Consider the following 21,699-nt stretch of genomic DNA (forward strand, 5'->3'; position numbering starts at 1 on the left):
AAGGGAAGCGCGAGCACGCTCCGCGTGAGGGGAGGCGCAACACAGCCGCCGTGACATCAGCTGTAATGGAGCAAGGGCAGCCTCACATTCCTCGTGCCTGCGCAGCACGGAAGCCCGCCTTCCACCGTGGTGCATCGGGTTAAAAGGAGCATGGGGTGTTCTGGTTATGATCGTTTGTTGGTTGGAGGTACTCTAGGAGTTGTGCTGTCGCGGGGAGGGGGGGTGAGGGGGAGCAGCACAACTCCTAGAGTTGTGACAAGTGGAGACAAGGAAAACTGGAGAGCTGATTAGGAGCAATGTTGGGGAAGTACGGAGGAGTACTGGAGAATTGAGGCTAGACATGATTCAAGGAGGAGGGCCTAGACAAGGGAGGGTAGGCTCAGCAAGGTGATAGTGGATCCCTGGGTGAGGACCACAAGGACACGTTCATGTTTAAAACGTTGTATCTGGTTGTTTCATGGCGCTCCCAACGGAGGTGGGATGTTGGGGTGGGAGTTTGTAGGGGAGCAGGGTTGGTTTAGTGTACCTTAAAAAGGTTGGCAGGAGACAGTGTATCGCTCCGCCGAAGGGTTAGGACTGGAAGCAAGTGGAGAAGCATGCTTCTTATTACTAAATGGCCAGGTGAAGAGTCCTGCCTGAAATCAAAGCTTTCTACTGGTAACTTCAGCTTCCCTGCTCAAACGGCTGCTGACAAGGTGTGCACATGTTAACAAAAGTAGACAGCAAAAATAAAGCATACAAAAAGATCTACTCTAACGAACCATCACAAGTTGAATCAATTTCTATATTTTTGAGTTTTTTTTTTGATAGTCCAAGTTTTCACATTCAACTTCTGAGATAATTAAGTGACCTGATTCTTGGTTCTTTGGTTCTGTAAAGGTAAAGTCTATGTAGTTCAGATTAAAACAACAAATATGATGGACGAAATGCCTCCAAGTATCTTAGCCACTAGCAATCTTCGCATTCCAGATAGGAAGCAAACATATGTGAATCCATCATGGAACAGTTCATCTTTAACAGACAGGCCGCATCCACTCATCACCCTTATGTTTTCCTCAGTGCAATTGATTAGGCCCAGATTTCAATCCTTTGCTTAGTTCTCAATGATAGTGTCCAACAAGGCTGAAACCGATCTGGGGTTACTTGTGCATCAATTCAGAGAGGACCTAGCTTGGCAGCTTGGACTAGACTGTTCCGTAATGGAGCACAACCAAGGATGATTTGCATACAGATGGTTTCTGCTTGTAGTGGCATGGTGAAATAGACTGCTGCCTGAGCAATTGCTTGTGGCTAAGATTTTTGTGTGCATTCCACCCAATACCTTTGTGTTTTCTTCAGTGGTGGTCAGAGTGATTGCAGTCTCTGGCAAATAATTTTACCACTGGTTCTTTATATTCGTTTTTAGCATCCTTTTTCATATTGCTATAATTTTCTGTAATCACAACGAATTTGCTTTCAAAGTTGCCCCTACAGTTTGGGAGTTCGAATATCCGGAATTGTTTTCAGTTGAGCAGTTTTTAACATTGTCTCACAATAAACTCTGACACACCTTTTATTTTTAGGGATAATCACTGGGGTTGGGGGAGGGGGAGGAGGTTAGTCTAAATGATGATGCTCTTTATCCTCTGCAGCCCAGCTTCGTAGCATTAGTAAAATTATTATGACATGCCACAAGGGTCATATGACACATGTACAGCCATATTGCCAAAGCATTCATGATTATGTTTTGGGACATTTGGAATAGTTTTGCACTTGGCAGTCGCATGCCTTCCATTTCGCTCTGCCGTTTGGCCTCCAAAGCAATAACTGCTATTACTTTCTAGACTCCAGCACAGCACTGTTAGCTAGTGAGGGAACACGCAAAAGACAGAAATGTCATGGCTACCTAGGAACAGAGTGAATTGTCTGCCAGGCTGTAAAAGTTGTGCAAGTTGTACCTGTGGCATTGAAGAGCAAGTCACATGACCAGTAAGATATTTTGGTGAGCTAATATATTTGTTCCAGAAATCTATATGTATGCTAGAGGCTCCGTCTGTGGTACGAGATAGCACTCAGCTCTTGTGTGTGTGTGGGGGTGGCATCCTCCCCACAAGTTTGATGATCCCATGTTGGGACCCCCAAACTCTCAATAAGCCCCTATGTTGCAACAATCTCCAATATCATTTTATATAACAAAAAGCCTTTTCAACTAGGAAATGTCTTAATAGGTATGTTTTTCTACTCTTTTACTTCGTTATTGAACCAAGGACAGCTTATTGGTATCTACTCTAACACTATTTGCAATGCAAATGGCACCATTTATTTTAAAGAGTACATTTCTTTCCAAATATATTTGCACATTATACTATTTTTTTCTGAGGCGAAACTGCTTATGAAGAATCTAATGTTTGCGAGGTGATGGGGGTGGTGGTGGGGGCCGGGAGAAACTACAACAGTATGTAAGGGGAAGGAATAGGCACTGCTGGAATACGGAGGAAGGGGTTATGGTAAGGGGGGAAGGCTCAGAAGGGAACAGGGCCCAAAAAAAAGGAAGGGGCTTCCAACGACTCCATGGGCAGGGCAGGTTGATCAGAGCAGGATACAGTTCCCTCAGTGGTCGACCACCAATAACAGCATCTTCTATACGTGTTGTTATTCTTTCCAACAGAACAGTGTGTGCCTCAACATCTATAACAAGCAGACACACAATCATTGTTGTTTCAAGTGTTATTACAACGTTATCCACTACAACAGTCACAGCCACCTTTTCCTCCTTCATCAGAGTACCGATGACCATAATACAACATCTACCACAGACATTTCAGAAACATCTCAAGTTACCCAGACTCCCTCCACTTCTGCAAGTTAGGGTGGGTCTGGCCCTGCAGTTAATGTCTTGTTTCACTTAGCATCAGCTGAGCAAGATCCACCAATCAGAGACATGCTTAAGAGTGAGGCCTAGGACACATGCACTATTGCAGCTGGAAAGGAATAAGGCCACACAGAAAGAATGTGAAAAAATAATTTGTTCAGTTTTTTTTTTTTAATGTAAATCAGCTTTATTAAAATCAAAATACATATGGGTCACATAATAACAATACAAGATGTCTGTCACAATGATAATGATATAATTTTGAAAGGAATTGTAAAAGCTGTTTAACATTTTAAAAGTATAAAATGGGGGAGAAACAATGAAAACAGAACAAGACCAGTTACAATAAGAAAGATACAATGGACCTTAAAAAGCTAAAAAAAAAAAAAAGTAATATTCAATAAAGCATAAAGTTAAGCTAAATTTAAATTCACTCAAGAACAGACAAAATAAAGAATTCATGGTGGCTTAAAATTCTCAGATAATGTACAATTAGTAGAATTACAAGCAACAGCATTAAGATAATCAGTCAAAGGTAACCAATACAGATCTCTATTTATGGAGGGGCAGCATAAAGAGGTAAAAGAAATATCTAGTCTATGGTAGTGGCAAACATTATTCCACCAAGCCTTATGGGAAATGTTGGATGAATTTTTCCAATTAAGAGTATTTTGCTGAAAGGCTAAAGCTAACATGAGATCCAACAGCTTTAAATTATCATCATCTGAAACAATGTCAGCAGAGAGACTACCTAGAAAAAGCACTGAGGGAGATAATTGGGATCACTAATGAAAAATGGAGGTAAGCTAACACCAAACTTTTCTCCAAAAAGAGACAGTGGGGGGGGGGCATTCAAAAAGGGTATGCATTAGATCTCCCTTTGGGCTATCGCAGGACCAGCAGTTTGAAGTGGAGGATACAGAAATGTTTGCTATAGTAGAAGGGGTAAAATAAAGTCTGTGATAAAGAAAAAAAAGAGACTGTGTGGTAGAAGCTGATCTAGATATTTTATAAGATCGATGCCCAGGTACATCCCAAATCCAATTCCCATTGAGACTCAATTTTAGATTTAGGACATGTCAAAACAGGTGACTGAAAAAGTTTATAAATATTTGATGCCTTAGGATACAAGGTAAGAAGGGAGGACAAATAAAAGGGTAATTCTAAAGAAGAAGAAGGGGAAGGCATGGAAAAAAGTACATAAAAAATAATATTAATGAGAAGAAGATATTTAGGCATAAATGAATTGGGACAATGAAATAGAAGATGGAATTGTGAAAAAGAAAGTTGAGTATCATTGGAGAATAAATCCTTGACCCACACTATATTTTTTTGTCTCCAGGATTTCCAAAATAAAGGTTTTTTATTAATAGTAAAGAGACGATTATGCCAAATAGGGGAATTCAGTAAAGAGGAATGAGTGACGGATGGAGGTAAATAGTAAGAACGCAGAAGACCACAAGTATGTTTAAGAAGCGGGGAGGGGATAAGCTAAATATTATAAGAAAAGGATACCACCTCACTAGGGGAAAAAGGCAAAAGAAAAGAACATTCAATATCCAACCATAACGGAGTAAACATAGAGCCTGACAGGGAGATCCATCTAGAAGCTTGACGCAAACAAAAGGATTTGTGATACAATCTGAAATCAGGAAAATTGGCTCCTCCCTCCTGTTTAGAATGACGAAGATGACTAAGGGAAATTCTAGATTTCTTATTGTTCCAGAGGAATTTAGACAATCTGGAGTCTAATTGTGTAAAAAAAGTAGCAGGTAGAGGAAGCGGAATCATGGATAGGATATATAGAATGTTAGGAGAAATCATCATTTTAATAGAGTCAGGACGACCCCACCAAGATAAAAATAAGGGATTCCGTGCCAAAATCGATCTATCAACTTTATCTAAAGCATCTGAGATATTTACTTCAATGGATTTTTTAATGGATGAGGTGAACCAAATACCTAAATATTTAATCTTGGAAGAATTCCAGTGAAAACCAGTAATATCAAATGATGATCTAAAACAAAATTTTGTTAGAGGAGGAATTTCAGTTTTATCTGAATTTATCTTATAACCTGAAATTAAAGAAAAGTCTTCAATCTCCCGAAGTAGAAATGGAATCGAGAGTTCAGGATTTGAGATATATAAAAGTATACCATCTGCATATGCCGTTAATTTTAAGTGTTTCTCGCCATACTGGAAACCCTCAATTTTAATGTAATTTCTAATACAGGATAGAAAGGGCTCTAGAGCTAGAATAAATAGGAGTGGAGAGAGCGGACACCCTTGACGTACACCTCGGCATAATACAAAATATCTGGACAATTTCCCGTTTACCAATATCGATGCCATTGGGGATTGATAAAGCAAAGAGATAAATGAAATGAAATGAGGCCCTAAACCATGCCAGGCTAAAGCTTTTAATAAAAAAGACCAGTCTAACTGGTCAAATGCTTTCTCGGCATCTATGGAAATTGCCGCTAAAGAGTACGAAAGAGCTGGAGCTTTGCTGAGTACATTGAAGAATGTTCTAGAGTTGTCAGATGCAAGTCTACCTTTGACAAAACCCATTTGTTCCTTACTTATCAGCGCAGGTAAAAGGCTATCAAGACGTAGGGCTAATAATTTAACAAAGATTTTATAATCTGTATTGAGAAGAGAGATTGGTCTATAATTTTTACAGAAAGTATGATCCTTACCGTCCTTTGGAATTAAGCAAATCGAAGCTTCCTGAAATGTTCCCCCTGTACAACCAGAACCCATGAAGAATTGAAAAAGCTGAAAAAGTTTGGGAAGTAAAATGTCAGAAAAATGTAGAAAAAATTCCACTGTAAATCCATCCGGACCAGGAGGTTTACCTTTTTTTAGAGATTGAAGAGCTTTAAAAATTTCTAACAAAGTAATATCTACTTCAAGTGAAGTAGCATCAACAAGCGTCGTATTAGGGTTTGGAATATTCTTTAAATAATCATCAATCTGTAAGGGGGTCGGGACTGACTCAGGAGTATAAAATGTCTGGTAATAATTAACAAATTCAGCTAAAATATCTTCATCCTTAAAAAGGGACTCACCAGTATCTGTCACTATAGACTTCACATTATGGCGTTGCTTTTGTACTTTTAAATAATTAGCCAGAAGTTTCCCTGCTCTATTTCGACCTCCATAATAACGGGCACTACTACGTAGAAGAAAAGAGGAGGCATTATCCGTTGAGATTTTGTTAAATTGCAATTTTGCCTTAATAAATTCTTGGAGATTAAAATTAGAGGAGGAAGAATAATATTGATGTTCTAACCATTTAATTCTGAGAAGTAGAGCTTGATGCTGGGCATTAAAAGTTTTCTTTTTATTAGAGACAAAATGTATTATATGACCACGAGCCGCAGCCTTAAACGAATCCCATAACAATTGTGGAGAAACGTGAGAATCTTAATTAAATCGGAAAAAGTCCTCTGCAAAGGCAACAAAGGAAGTGGAAAATTTAGAATCAAGCCACAAAGAATTATTAAATCGCCATCTATTGGATTTGTGATGCACCGGGAGCAAGTCAAAATCTGTGATGACTGGAGCATGATCAGATATTACCATAGGTTCAATGGAGGAGTTAGTAAGATTTTGGGATAATGATTTAGAAACAAAAATATGGTCAAGTCTAGATAAGGAGCCATGTGGTGGAGAATAAAACGAAAAATCCCTACTATCAGGATTACAGGTTCTCCATGAATCAATGAAATTAAATTGTGAGAAAAATGCCTTAAATTTTGTATGCATTTTATGGGGAGAAAATGTTATTACAGATTAACTATCTATAAAGGGATCAATAATTTGATTGTAATCCCCTCCAATAAGATAAAAATCATCATTATAATGCAAACATTGTTTAGTAATATTAGGCCAGAAAAGATAATCTGAATTATTAGGACCATAAATATTACCAATAGTCTTTATAATCCCATTAATACTTAGCCTCACAAAGAGCCATCTACCATCAGAATCCGAGTCTTGTGAAATAACCTTAACTGATAATTTTTTATGGCAGAGCACAATTACACCATTTTTCTTTGTAGATGAAGGAGAAGTAAAAACATTGCCCACCCATTCTTTTTTAAATTTCAGAGCTTCAGAATCCGTCAAATGGGTCTCTTGTAAAAGAACCAAGTCTGGATTATATTTAGCTAAGTGGGATAAAATTCTCTGCCTTTTAATTGGGTTAATAAATCCTTTGACATTCCAAGAAATAACTCTGAATTTTTACGTCACATTACCATATATATATATACACGAAAGGTCTTGTACCATAAATAACTGAAAGTACATATAAGGGAAAAGAAAACAGGAAAAACAAAGAGAGAGAAGAGTAAAGGGAAAACAGAAAGAAAAAGGATGGAAAATATTCAAGAAAAAAACAAAGAGACAGTACATGTCAAATAATGACTACTGCAAAAACATACCTGAAATGAATGAACATTAGGGGAGGGGTGATGACAGCACAGACTGAAGACGGCACAGCAAGGGAACGGAACGCATCAACGGACAAAAGTTACGAGCAAAAATAATGATTTTAGAACACCAGGAACCTGTGAAACGAAAACAATACATTAACAAAGAGGGCCTGTAGTCACGTCAATATAGTATAATAATGTATAAACTGCATGTGAATGACCATCAACTATATCGTAATAGTAATGAACAAGGGAATAATAAATTAAGAAATGTATATAGTCAATGTGTAGAAGGACCAGCTGTTTCCATAGGGTTTGTAGAGTGTAGTCTTAGAAAATCACGAAGAGCTGCAGGGGAGGTATATGAAGTGGTCTTATTTTGATATGTCACTTTGAACAAACACCGATGGAATAATCTAAAACGAGCTCCCAAGTCACGAAGCTGTGGACGATGATCCAAAAATTATTTCCTCCTGTTTGCTGTAGCTTTGGACACATCCTGTGAGATGAAGATTTTACTTCCCTGCCAAGAGATTTGTTTTTTGGCTTTCGCAACATTAAGAATTCTCAATAGATCAGTAAATTCAAGAAAGAAAGTAATCATGCATCATGGTTTAGATGTGGAGGAATGCGGAGGACGATGACCAATGCGGTGCGCCCTTTGGATGTTCAATACTGTAGAAGATGGTAGGCCCACCAACTGTGGAAAGAATTAAGCAAAAAATGAAATTGGGTCACTCCCTTCAAAGCCCTCCGGTAATCCATAGAGGCGAAGAATATTGCATCTTTTTCTGTTTTCCAACTCCTCCGCAAGTGTCTTCAAAGCTGCCACTTCCTTCTCCAAACGAGTAATTTTATGTGTGTCATCCTGAACATCGCTGACTCTTTGCTCCAAAGCAGAGACTCTCACTTCCATTTGAGACCACTTAGTATCAAGATTTTGTATCCGAGAATTAGTTTCTTTGATAAAAGGACGCAATGCACGTATTTCGTCAAGCACAAGTTCAAGAGAGATCGGTGAGGGAGATTTTACTGGTGAAGGTGGGTCCTGTTTGACCCTCTTATGAGTAGTTGTAGAAATATTCTGAGAAACTTTAGGTGAAGAAGAGGATGAGGAAGACATCTTTGACATGGAAGAAGAAGACGCGGCAACAGGAGTGTCCAATTGTAAAAACTGCGAAAGTTTGTCAGTTGAAGAGGACTGATGCAACAAAGATTTTATTTTCTTTAGTTTGGCCATATAAAAATAAAAGCCTTCAATAAGGAAACGAGTGACACAGGAACTCCAAAAATATGTTGATGAGACAGCAAAAATAAATTACATGGCTTGCGTGAAAAACTGCAAGCCGAGCCATCAAATATTCAAAGAAAAAACAGATAAGTACATTGTAATGGTGAGCAAAAATTTGTCAAAATGGCCGCTCTCATGAGGAAAAATTTAAAAACTTAATTAAAGAGTCAGAAAATAAGCTAGGCGACCATAAAAACAATGAAAATGCTCACCAAAACACCCCACAGCTGTTATGATGAAAGTGCCATCAAAAACAGAAAAGAAAAACGGCTCCGGTGGTAAAAAAACGCCCGACGATGCGCGGAGCTCCGAAGTTAGGTGGCCATCTTGGTCGGTGGCTCGCGTGCGCTCCCTTGTTCAGTTTTTTTTTTTTGCGGAGCAAGTGCGTTCAGACAGAGCACCTATGACATGACAGTAGGGAAACCTGAAATGGCATAGACTTTGATCACCACAGCACCGACTGTGGGTTAGTTGAATTGGTGATGTGTTGTGGTAAAAGTCCCAGTAGGGCATCCATTATCTACTAAAGGATTTATAAAAAATTTGGGCTCGACGTATTCCTCTGACACTTGAAGTGCAGGATAGCCAATAGTTTAAATCTAGGAGATACTGCAGAACGTATATTCGTGTTAGACTGCAAGGAATTTCCTGCAGCACCCAACAGGCAGTGTATAGTTTCCTTGTCTGTGTTGAGAATGTATGATCTGGACATGTTTAGTGAGTTGATAAGTTTCCTTATTGACCAAGTGCCCCTTCTATGCGTCTGTTGTAATTGTTACCTCTGCTGTTTCTCCTGCTGCTGAACTTGTAACTGCTGCTGCATTAGCAGAAGCCATATCTACTGCTGTCTAAAGTGATGCCGCCCAAGTGTTCCCTCTTGTCTGCTTCTAGTGTGCCTACCAGAGCCTGAGTCTCCACTTGTCAGATGCTTTAATTAGGGACAAGCCTCACCTGTACTGATTGGTAGCACTTGCCTTACATTGCCTTATATCCACCATGTATCTGTAGGTCGACTATTGCACTCGAAAAAACATTTTCAGAATAATGCAAAAATATTTTTATTTAAGATCACTGAATGCATCGTATTTTATGTTTCCGTAATTTTTATAATGATTTTCAAATTTTGGTTGGTAAATGTCCCTTTGTAACATTTAGCACCTAATGCAAATTGTAGCAACGTTTATAAGGTGTACCCTCACCAATCTGAGCTTCTGCTGCTACTTGTATTCAGATATTTTTACGTACCTAGATCTGTAGAATCTGAAATACTACGATTCCTAGTAAGAAATGGTAAATTGAATTTTATAACAATTTCCAATTTGCGATTTCTCTTTGGGAATCTATTTAAATGGATTCAGTAGAAGTGGGGGCGATTTGCACACCGACTTGTAATGAATGCATTGGTATTTTTCAAACCAGCCTAAGAATTAAAGGTTGGTTCACAAAATGTTAATTGGTAGTGGGTCATCATTCAACCTACTTCATTAATATGCAGGAGGTAGGTCACAAACTGAGACCCTCTTCTATCGGTTAGTCACAGGCATGGTGGCGTGCTGGGGTTAGCAGACTGGACCACCATGACTGTGACTGCTTTTAAATAAAGCAATCTTTTTGTTTAAATTCAGCCCAGGATGTGTTTAAAAAATTAAAATGAATACTTTTATAAACATTTTTTTCTATAAGCAGGCTGTGGTTCTAGGGACCTTCTCGTAAAAATGTTTTTGTCGAATTTCTCAACGGTGAAAGTGTCCCTAGGGGACCCCTTCCCGTTTGAGAATGGTTGCCACAGAGTTTGATTTGGTGGTAAAATATTAAAGTTTTGCAACCAGATTTTGGTTGTATAACATTTATACATAAGCTAAAGAATCGGCATTTGGAAGGGGTGCCCTTTCCATACCCCTTCCAAATACTGCTTCTGTATTCCCAAATTGTTTTTTGGTAACATGTTACTGCATTGCAGTTTGGATGTTGCACAGTTAAAAAATTATTTTGCTGTCACAAAGGCTCATAATGGACCTTTGCAACCGTAACATTTCTTGGTACATCAGGCCCCTATTTATTTACCGCAATAGGTATTTTGGGTGTAAATTAAACTTGTAGTTAGGAGTTGAAGTATTTCACCAGAGTTAACATTGTGTGTGAAATACTCTTACTCACAGTCAGGGCCTAAAAGTAGAGATTCAATACAAGGAATCCACCCCACGAGCGTACCATAACTTCCCTCTTAATATGTCAGTTGCTTACTTCATAACAGTATTTGGGTTTGAGAGCCTTCCACTTAGTAAAGATCCATAAAGATAGGACAAAAGGAAATGTTTGAAGTACTACAGATGTTTTAATCACAAAGATTCAGTAATGGAGATAGGCAGTGCTTAATTTGAGCCAGTGGTTTCCGGTGCTCAGCACCTGCACTTAATTGTCAGCACCGGCTCTAATGACAGTCCACTACATAGAGGCATTGTGTAATTTAGATTTGTGCACAAGTGTTTAATAAATCAATATACATTACACAATGAATAATACTTGCTGCTCTCACCATTAATATAGCTTTGGGTGGCCCTTGCATAGTCTGAATTGTCACACTTTTAGGAGTGCAGTGTTAGTAGTTGTGTCGGCACTGTCATTGGCTGCGCTGACAGGGGCAATGCCTAGTGAATGCTACAGTGGTCTCTGGGGAAGGGCCCTGGCAAATACATACATCTATGTATATATATATATATATATTTGTCAATTAAGCACTGGAGATAAGTAAGTTGATCTAGCACTGAGCTCTTTTCTCACAATTATCCAGGATTGTTATCAATGTACTTTTGTGTAGGGTACTGCGTCCCTGTACATCCACTCTACAAAGTACCCAACCACCTCTGGCTTCCGGTAGTGCTTCCACGGATCTGTGTACCCATTGAGATGAGGGAGGAAAAAGCGGATAATTGTATATTCAGAAAAGCTACCAAGCACCTAATTGTGTCTGCTGCCACATTTAGTAAACTGTTTCAGAGCCACGTTGTCAGTAAACGATGAAAAAACATATTTGTGGTTTTAACTGGAACAGAAGCAAATATTTCCTCTCTATAGATTCATTAACGTTTTCACAGTTGAGGCAAATCGTTTATGGGAGAAAGCAAGCCAGCGGAAAGGAGACCATTTGTTAGAATACTGCATTATTTGATTGGAGTACAGTAATCTCACAATTTCCAATATATTTTTAACAAATCCAAAAAGCATCAACTACTTTTTCAGCATCAGTTTGATCAGCACTGACATTAACTTATACGTTTGAGTTTATCTGTGAAATAGGATTAAACAGTTTTCCTAAGTTATTTTGTGCCGAGCAGCCTCATCGGCCCCTATCAGGAAATCCACATGCCTGAACAACCTCACAGCAATCACTTGAGCTCGATTTTGTTGCTGAGATTATTCCGTGACAACCAACGTTAAAACCTCTTTTTCGTGCCAGTTTATTAAGTTTGCTCACAAGCTCAACTATGGATCGCACATCGATAAAGAAACGTTGCCTGGTCCTAATGCTTCATACTATGACTACAGAAGATTTAGTGCTAGGACTCCAAAATAATTTTTAACAGAATTTTGACATGAGGCCAGTTGTCCAGTCCTGTTCCTAGCAAACTGTTCAATTGCTTTTTTGTAATGAACAGAGAGCCAGTAGCTCTTTGTAAAACATTTTCAGAACTTTTTCATATCTTCTAAAAATTTCACACTTTAAATCACTCTCTATTTCGTATATTTAGTGGTCTTTACTATACTTGCAGGTGATATTCACTGCCTTTCCAATCCAGCATGTCTTTTGTCACTTTTGTCTGTAAATATTTTAATTCACAATTAACTGCTTCATCGAAATCCTCCAGCCTGTGTCTGAAATCTCTTCTCATTAAATGTGTTTACAATATCGGGTCTGGCAAAAAGATCAGTGTAAAAAAGACACTGGCAAAACCTAAAACAAATAATATGCATTTATGGGAACTGAGAATAATAATTTAGAAAAAGCACAATGCCAGTATAAATGAGTAAAATATAAACTAGCAAGTGTAGCAAAAGGAGGCAATTTGCCCTCAATTATAGCACATCTCAGCACACCCCAAATATAGGGCCTGGTTACGAGTCTGGCGGTCAACAGACTGCCAGACTGACAGTCATGACTGCCACCAGTTTGGCGGTCCGACCATCAAATTAAGAGTTTGGCGGTTGAACTGCCAAACGACTGCCATCTCCATCGGAAACAGTGTTCCTGACGGGCTGTCGGCAGTACAGGTTGAAATCAGACAGGGTGGCGCTGAACTCAGTGCCGCCCCACTGATTACAACCTGGTTCTCTACCAACTTTTTCATGGTAGTTTCACCACCATGAAAAGGCTGGTGAAGGAACAGGTAAAGGGGGCCACAGAGAGGGCCCCTGAACTGCCCATTTCTGCTTAGCACCCTCGTAATACGCACTGTCTGCACGACGGTGCTGGTGTCCCCTGCAGGTGGCAGCATTGCCGCCGGCTTGATTATGAGCTGACTGCAATGCTGCCACCACTTTCCCACTGGGCTGGCGGGTGGAAACCTTGGATTCCACCCATCGGCCCACCGGGAAAGTCATAATGGGGCCAGGAGAGAGGTTGCCAGTAAGGCAGCAACCTCCCTGTCAAAAGTTTGGTGGACGGGTTTTCCCGTCCGCCGAACTCGTAATCGGCCCCCTAATCACTGGAAACCATCCAAATTAGAAACACTATCTCTCTCTCTCTGTCTCCCTTTGTCGCTTGTTCTCTCTCTCTCTTTCTATTTCTTTCTCTCTCTCTCTCAGTTTCTGTGCAGCAGTGTGTGGAAATGGGATGAAACAGTATCACAGAAGAACTCCAGATGAACACACTTAGAAACAAATCTACAACATAGAAGATACTAGAAGTGACACACATTCAACACAGTAATACCCGCAAAAGGAAAGTCCCCCAAATCACATTGTAAAAAATAGTGGCAGACAGCAAAATACCATTTTTATCATTGTCACGCATTGACCCAGAGCAAGAGAGAGAAAGAGAAAGCATGAGGGAGAGAAAGATAGGAGAAGAGTGACAAAGGGAAAAATTTACCTTTAAGAAAAAGAGAAAAGAAGTATAGGCTGGTGGAAAAAGAGTTGGAATTGCCTTGACATTCAGCATCCCCAACATTTCAGAAGTGTCAGTAGTGGGCTGCTAAGAAAGCACTTTAGGACCGAAATTAAGCTCCGAGTATATTTGTGCATGCAGCCCTTAGATTGTACCCCTAATGTCTAACAGCATGGATAGTCATCCCATATAAATTGTCAATATTCAAGGTCATAATAATTAACACCACATAGATCACATTATTCCTCACATACTATTTTTTTTGGGAAGTGGGGTGTGAGGGATCTAGCAGCACTCAGTAGGCAGGTGTATTCATACTCAGGTAATTGAATATCTGGCTATTCATAATTTAATTAATTTATAATTAGAAAAATGAAAATTAGTATTTGTTTAAAATATGGCAAATAATTTTTAGGGACGGGATATGATGACTGTACAGGTTACTGGATGAGGAAGTGAATTAATACTTGGGTAATTAAAATATCTGGGTATTAATACTTGAATTTAGTTTAAGGTTAGTAAAATTACAATGCATATTAGCTTGAAATATGTAAAATAATATTTAGGAGTGTGTTGTGATGGATTTAGAGGTACTGGATGGGGAAGTGTATTATTACTCAGGTAATAATTAAAATACATTGGCTTTTAATAATTGAAAATCGTTCATAAATATTAAACGTATAATGCATATTTGTTTAAAAATTGTAAAATAATTTTAGGAGCTGGAAGTAAGGGATCTAGGTTAGTTGATGAGGATGTGTATTAATCCTCAGGTATAAATTGAAATACCCACATACTCATAATATAATATCATTTATAATTATTATAATTATAACACATATTTGTTTAAAGTATGAAAATATATTTTTGGAACGGGATGTGAGGGATCTAGGTGTACTGCGTAGGGAAGTGTATTAATACTTGGACAAGAATCAAAACATTTTTATAAAGATATGTTATTGTACATTTGAAAAAGTACAAATTTAGATAAAGGTGCAAACCAAAAGCGCTGACATATGGTAACTCATTTTAATAACTGATTAAATAACACATACAAATTGAACAATAATAGAGGAATTAATATAAAGTAAACATTTAAAAAAATAAAAACATAATGTAAAAAGCACAAAAACCTATTCTTCTAATAATATTTTTAGTAAGTATATTTAATGTAATAATAGAATAAAAAATATTTCTTAAGTTATAAAAAAAAGCATCAATATTTTACAGTATATTTCAACATATGGTTTAACACTTTATTTAACTAAAACCATAATTATTAAATCCATTACCTATGATTTCCTTTTAATTTCTATTGGGAAAAAAATAATTTTTTCATTTTTTCTTTATTGTGAGTCTGTTCCTCCAGTTGGGGAGTGTGATGGTCAGGATTGGAGGCGCTTGGGTCAAGTAAGAACAATCTACTTTACTTAAAACACATAGGGCCCGTTTTGACTTTGACTGTCCCACGACAGGACCACCAAAGCTTCAGGGAGAATGCCACCACCATGTCGGCGGCATTCCCCCTCCCTGCCCTATTACAATGTACCCGCTGATGTGACTGGTGGGAACATTGCAATAGAGTATTCCCGACGGTCAGACTGGCAGGAATAGTGCTACGAGATAGCACTCGGCCAGCACCATCGGAATGCGCACTATTTGCAAAGCAGACAGTGCGCATTCCGATGGTGCTGAGCATGGGGGCCAATGGGCAGGGGCAGTGCATGGGCCCCCCTATGGCCCCAAGCACACCCTCACAGCCTGCCTTTACATTTCGGTGAAACAGCCATGGAATGGCTGGCAGCGAGGGGAGTTGTAATCAGCCAGTCAGCTCTGAGTTCAGCACTGCCTGGCTCAGTACCAATCTGATTGCCTTCATGCTGTTGGGAACCATGTTCCTGGCTGTAGGAGGCTGGGCTGGCTTGTAGTGAGTACCTAGGGGTACTTGCACCTTGCACCAGGCCCAGTTATCCCTTATTAGTATATAGGGTGTCTAGCAGCATAGGCTGATAGATAATGGTAGCTTAGCAGAGCAGCTTAGGCTGAACTAGGAGACGAGTGAAGCTCCTACAGTACCACTTAGTGTCATATGCACAATATCATAAGAAAACACAATACACAGTTATACTAAAAATAAAGGTACTTTATTTTTATAACAATATGCCAAAGTATCTCAGAGTGTACCCTCAGTGAGAGGATAGGAAATATACACAAGATATATGTACACAATACCAAAAATATGTAGTATAGTCTTAGAAAACAGTGCAAACAATGTATAGTTACAATAGGATGCAATGGGGACACATAGGGATAGGGGCAACACAAACCATATACTCAAAAAATGGAATGCGAAACACGAATGGACCCCAAACCTATGAGACCTTGTAGAGGGTCGCTGGGACTATTAGAAAATAGTGAGGGTTAGAAAAATAGCCCACCCCAAGACCCTGAAAAGTGAGTGCAAAGTGCACTAAAGTTCCCCCAAGGACAAAGAAGTTGTGATAGAGGAATAATGCAGGAAAGACGCAAACCAGCAATGCAACAACAATGGATTTCCAGTCAAGGGTACCTGTGGAACAAGGGGACCAAGTCCAAAAGTCACAAGCAAGTCGGAGATGGGCGGATGCCCAGGAAATGCCAGCTGTGGGTGCAAAGAAGCTTCTACTGGACAGAAGAAGCTGAGGTTTCTGCAGGAACGAAAAGGGCTAGTAGACTTTCCCTTTGGTGGACGGATCCCTCTCGCCGTGGAGAGTCGTGCAGAAGTGTTTTCCCGCCGAAAGAATGGTAACAAGCCTTGCTAGCTGCAAATCATGTGGTTAGCGTTTTTGGATGCTGCTGTGGCCCAGGAGGGACCAGGAGGTCGCAAATTGGACCAGGAGGTAGAGGGGACGTCGATCAAGACAAGGAGCCCTCTTAGCAGCAGGTAGCACCCGGAGAAGTGCCAGAAACAGGCACTACGAGGATGTGTGAAACAGTGCTCACCCGAAGTTACACAAAGGAGTCCCACGTCGCCGGAGACCAACTTAGAAAGTCGTGCAATGCAGGTTAGAGTACCGTGGACCCAGGCTTGGCTGTGCACAAAGGATTTCCGCCGGAAGTGCACAGGGGCCGGAGTAGCTGCAAAAGTTGCGGTTCCCAGCAATGCAGTCTGGCGTGGGGAGGCAAGGACTTACCTCCACCAAACTTGGACTGAAGAGTCACTGGACTGTGGGGGTCACTTGGACACAGTTGCTGGATTCGAGGGACCTTGCTCGTCGTGCTGAGAGGAGACCCCAGGGACCGGTGATGCAGTTCGTAGGTGCCTGCGGTTGCAGGGGGAAGATTCCGTCGACCCACAGGAGATTTCTTCTGAGCTTCTAGTGCAGAGAGGAGGCAGACTACCCCCACAGCATGCACCACCAGGAAAACAGTCGAGAAGGCGGCAGGATCAGCGTTACAGAGTTGCAGTAGTCGTCGTTGCTACTATGTTGCAGTTTTGCAGGCTTCCAGCGTGGTCAGCAGTCGATTCCTTGGCAGAAGGTGAAGAGAGAGATGCAGAGGAACTCGGATGAGCTCTTGCATTCGTTATCTAAAGTTTCCCCAGAGACAGACCCTAAATAGCCAGAAAAGAGGGTTTGGCTACCTAGGAGAGAGGATAGGCTAGCAACACCTGAAGGAGCCTATCAGAAGGAGTCTCTGACGTCACCTGGTGGCACTGGCCACTCAGAGCAGTCCAGTGTGCCAGCAGCACCTCTGTTTCCAAGATGGCAGAGGTCTGGAGCACACTGGAGGAGCTCTGGACACCTCCCAGGGGAGGTGCAGGTCAGGGGAGTGGTCACTCCCCTTTCCTTTGTCCAGTTTCGCGCCAGAGCAGGGCTAAGGGGTCCCCTGAACCGGTGTAGACTGGCTTATGCAGAATTGGGCACATCTGTGCCCAAGAAAGCATTTCCAGAGGCTGGGGGAGGCTACTCCTCCCCTGCCTTCACACCATTTTCCAAAGGGAGAGGGTGTAACACCCTCTCTCAGAGGAAGTCCTTTGTTCTGCCATCCTGGGCCAGGCCTGGCTGGACCCCAGGAGGGCAGATGCCTGTCTGAGGGGTTGGCAGCAGCAGCAGCTGCAGTGAAACCCCTGAAAAGGCAGTTTGGTAGTACCAGGGTCTGTGCTACAGACCACTGGGATCATGGGATTGTGCCAATTATGCCAGGATGGTATAGAGGGGGCAATTCCATGATCATAGACATGTTACATGGCCATATTCGGAGTTACCATTGTGAAGCTACATATAGGTAGTGACCTATATGTAGTGCACGCGTGTAATGGTGTCCCCGCACTCACAAAGTCCGGGGAATTGGCCCTGAACAATGTGGGAGCACCTTGGCTAGTGCCAGGGTGCCCTCACACTAAGTAACTTTGCACCTAACCTTTACCAGGTAAAGGTTAGACATATAGGTGACTTATAAGTTACTTAAGTGCAGTGTAAAATGGCTGTGAAATAACGTGGACGTTATTTCACTCAGGCTGCAGTGGCAGGCCTGTGTAAGAATTGTCAGAGCTCCCTATGGGTGGCAAAATAAATGCTGCAGCCCATAGGGATCTCCTGGAACCCCAATACCCTGGGTACCTCAGTACCATATACTAGGGAATTATAAGGGTGTTCCAGTAAGCCAATGTAAATTGGTAAAATTGGTCACTAGCCTTTTAGTGACAATTTGAAAGAAATGAGAGAGCATAACCACTGAGGTTCTGGTTAGCAGAGCCTCAGTGAGACAGTTAGGCACCACACAGGGAACACATACATATAGGCCACAAACTTATGAGCACTGGGGTCCTGACTAGCAGGGTCCCAGTGACACATAACAAACATACTGAAAACATAGGGTTTTCACTATGAGCACTGGGCCCTGGCTAGCAGGATCCCAGTGAGACAGTGAAAACACCCTGACATACACTCACAAACAGGCCAAAAGTGGGGGTAACAAGGCTAGAAAGAGGCTACTTTCTCACACTGGCGGGGACGGCGGTCCCCTGGCGAGTCTGCCTGCCAGGGATGTAATTGGGCAGTCGGACGGCCCGGAGTGCAGCAGTCCCACTGTCAACGCAAGTGGTGTGGTCCTCGGACCACCACACTCGTAATTTATTGTAAGGCTATCTGGAGGGAGGTAGTTAGATGTTAAGTACTGTAGAATATTATTGCATGTATTATGACTTTTATTCAGTTTTACATCCACATCCAGGATTGTAAGCACCATTTCGGGTTGTTTATTTTGTTTTGTTTTAATAAAAAGTTTTATAAAATAATCATATTTTTTACAACAGGTTTTTGACCATGAATCAATTGTAGAAGAAGAAGATATTTACCATAAAGAAACAAGACCGAAATACTAGTTAGCCTTACTCCATTTTAAAATGGAGTACATTTTTATAATTCAAACAGTAAATAACTTCTCAGGTCATTGGAGTAAATTTGATAGACATCATAGAATAAAGAAGACGGTATTGCACACTTAGGGCCTCATGTAGACCGCCAAACTTGTGGTGGTGGTCTGGACCGCCGCCAATGAGGCGGTCTGACCACCAAATTACAACCCTGGCAGTTGGACCACCAGGTAACTACCAGCTCTGCCAGGATCTTGGATTCCAGCGGTCTTACCATGAAGGAGCTCCTCATCCACCAGGGCAGCTCTGCAAGCAGTGCTGCCCCTAGGGATTACGACCTCGTTCTCCACCAGCGGTTTCATGGCAGTAGCACCACCATGAAAAGGCTGGCGGAGAACTGGTGCAGGGGGCTGCAGGGGGCCCCTGCACAGCCCATGCACTTGAGCATTTGGCATGAACAGTGCAGGGGCCTCCATGGCCAGCACCATCGCAATATTCACTGTTTGCTTTGCAGACAGTGAACATTGCAAGGGTGCTGGTGCACCCTGCAGGCGACAGCATTGCCGCCAGCTCAATTACGAGCTGGAGACAATGCTCTAGCCTGTTTCCTGCTAGGCCAGCAGGCGGAAACTTAGGTTTCTGCCCACCAACGTAGAGGGAAACCCATAATAGCTCTGGGGGGGTCGCCATGTAGGCGGCGGCCACACTGTCAGAAGTTTGACGAACTGAGTTTTCCATCCAATAAAGTCGAAATCACCCCTTTAGTCTTACATTATTTATTTTTATTGTGTCATTTTTCAAAGAATGGTATGGACGAATAAGAGGAAGTTGAACAGAAGGGAGACCTTCGAAGAAATGGATTTTTAAATCATGAAGGGCATTCTGATTTTAATTATTATTTTTCCCAAAAAAACCTTTAACCAATTTTTTGGGTTGTGGATTGTGGTACATTCTTATGTATTGCTGGATTACTTGAGACTCTTGGTGGGTGGATGCTTAAGAAACCACAAATAGTTGAAGAGAGAAGACATCACGAGGTAGGAATTTGTTTTTCAATTTAAAACAGTTATGAAAAAGGCCAATATAATATTGTAAATATTTCAAACAGAAGAGTAATGCTTTCAATTGATTAATGTTATTAGTAATATACAATAAATGTAACATTGTCGAGGTAGTCTGAAGCTTCTAACAGTGAAATCTATTGGATTTATGCAAATAGTCTTTCAGACACTTCTTTATTTCTTTTTTGAAATTCTAGGATTAAGGCTGCCTGCCAATGATTGTGCCTGTCTCATTTCCAGAAAACGTTGTTCCTTTTTCAAAATGTCCACAGGTTGGGACACATTTTTACAATGGAGTTTGCTAAAACTGTTATGCCAGCCCCCAATGACATTGTTTGTTTTTGCACCTCCATCTAAGCAGGTCAAGTAGCAATTCCACCATCCAGTTGGAAATCATGGTTTTCTCCGGCAACCTGACCTGACTCCTAAAATTGTTTAGAAGTGGTGCCAAATTGTCGTAATTTTCTTAGAAATAGTCTGTACAATAGTTGAATAGAACTTATGTACACATTTCAGAGGCTCAATTCACCAAGCTACACATTTTCTAAGTTCAAATCTAAGTTTATTGCTAGACTTATTCTCCGCAGCTAAGGATTTTTTTTAATATGCGTAGGAAAAACATCCTTGAATTCCTTGAATTTGGGTGTTTGGAGAAGGGTTAATAGTAATATTTATCATTTGTAATTTGAAGTCAATTATGGTTTTCGCCAGACTTTTATTTATAGTTTTAGACATTATTGCTGATATAAACTTCAGTATATGTTGAAGATTATTTATCTGGAAGTAAACCACGAATTAATGTTAAAGTAGTGTTCTCTATTTTAGCATGTACAGTGTAAATTTGGATGGGGGATGGCTTGCATCTTCCATCTATCATCCATATGTCACATTTTTTGAGGTAACAGTGCTATGCAGGGTAGCTATTATTAATTACATTTTTCAGAGTGTTTGTTGTCTTAGAGAAGGAACGGTTCATAGTTAAAGGATTCTGTTAGTTCAGGGAAAATATTAATTTCAGAATAGGTTTGTAAGATTCTAAGGTGTGGATTAATCACCTGTTTTTTTTTTACATTGTACCATTTTTCCCAAAATCAGATTGTGAAAGTACAACTTTCAACATGCATGGATATGTACTGGACTACTTCCCTCTATACTTAATCACAGCGTTCATTGGATGTAGCACCAACTGTCTTTATGTGCTGTACTTGTTCTCTAACTTCTTTATATGTGGTACATATTCTCTAACTTCTCACTCCATTGCAGAGGCAGAGTGGTTGTGCCCAGTAGTCCTTTCAACAACATCTCCAAAAGTAACCATTCTAGCTTTGCAATGGGTTGAGAAAAAGTCTACACTCATCCAAAGAATCCTGGGCTCAGTAAAACTATCCTTACAATAAATGTACCAACCATATTTAAGTAATCTATTTTCTCATTTGGATGTGAAATATTGTGCCTCATTTTGTTTTTGCTGATCTAAAACAAATGTAATCACCACATGGAAATCTTTATAAACTGTCTTACATGATTAATCCTGTTAAAACAAAGAAAATGTTAATTTTTTACATCTTCTCCTAAAAAAATACCAAAACATTTA

At 40.4% G+C, this 21,699-nt stretch overlaps 1 long non-coding RNA gene across 1 annotated transcript in view; it reads right to left on the reverse strand.

Annotated features, from left to right (window-relative positions):
• Positions 1-21,699, reverse strand: part of LOC138245658 (uncharacterized) — a 156,960-nt gene that overhangs the window by 84,842 nt on the left and 50,419 nt on the right. Inside the window, exon 4 of the long non-coding RNA XR_011194156.1 lies at positions 7,303-7,428. This is a non-coding gene — a long non-coding RNA (uncharacterized lncRNA). The remainder of the gene's footprint in view (positions 1-7,302; positions 7,429-21,699) is intronic.

The sequence above is a fragment of the Pleurodeles waltl genome, chromosome 7 (genome assembly GCF_031143425.1).
Source record: "Pleurodeles waltl isolate 20211129_DDA chromosome 7, aPleWal1.hap1.20221129, whole genome shotgun sequence".
NCBI lineage: Eukaryota > Metazoa > Chordata > Amphibia > Caudata > Salamandridae > Pleurodeles > Pleurodeles waltl.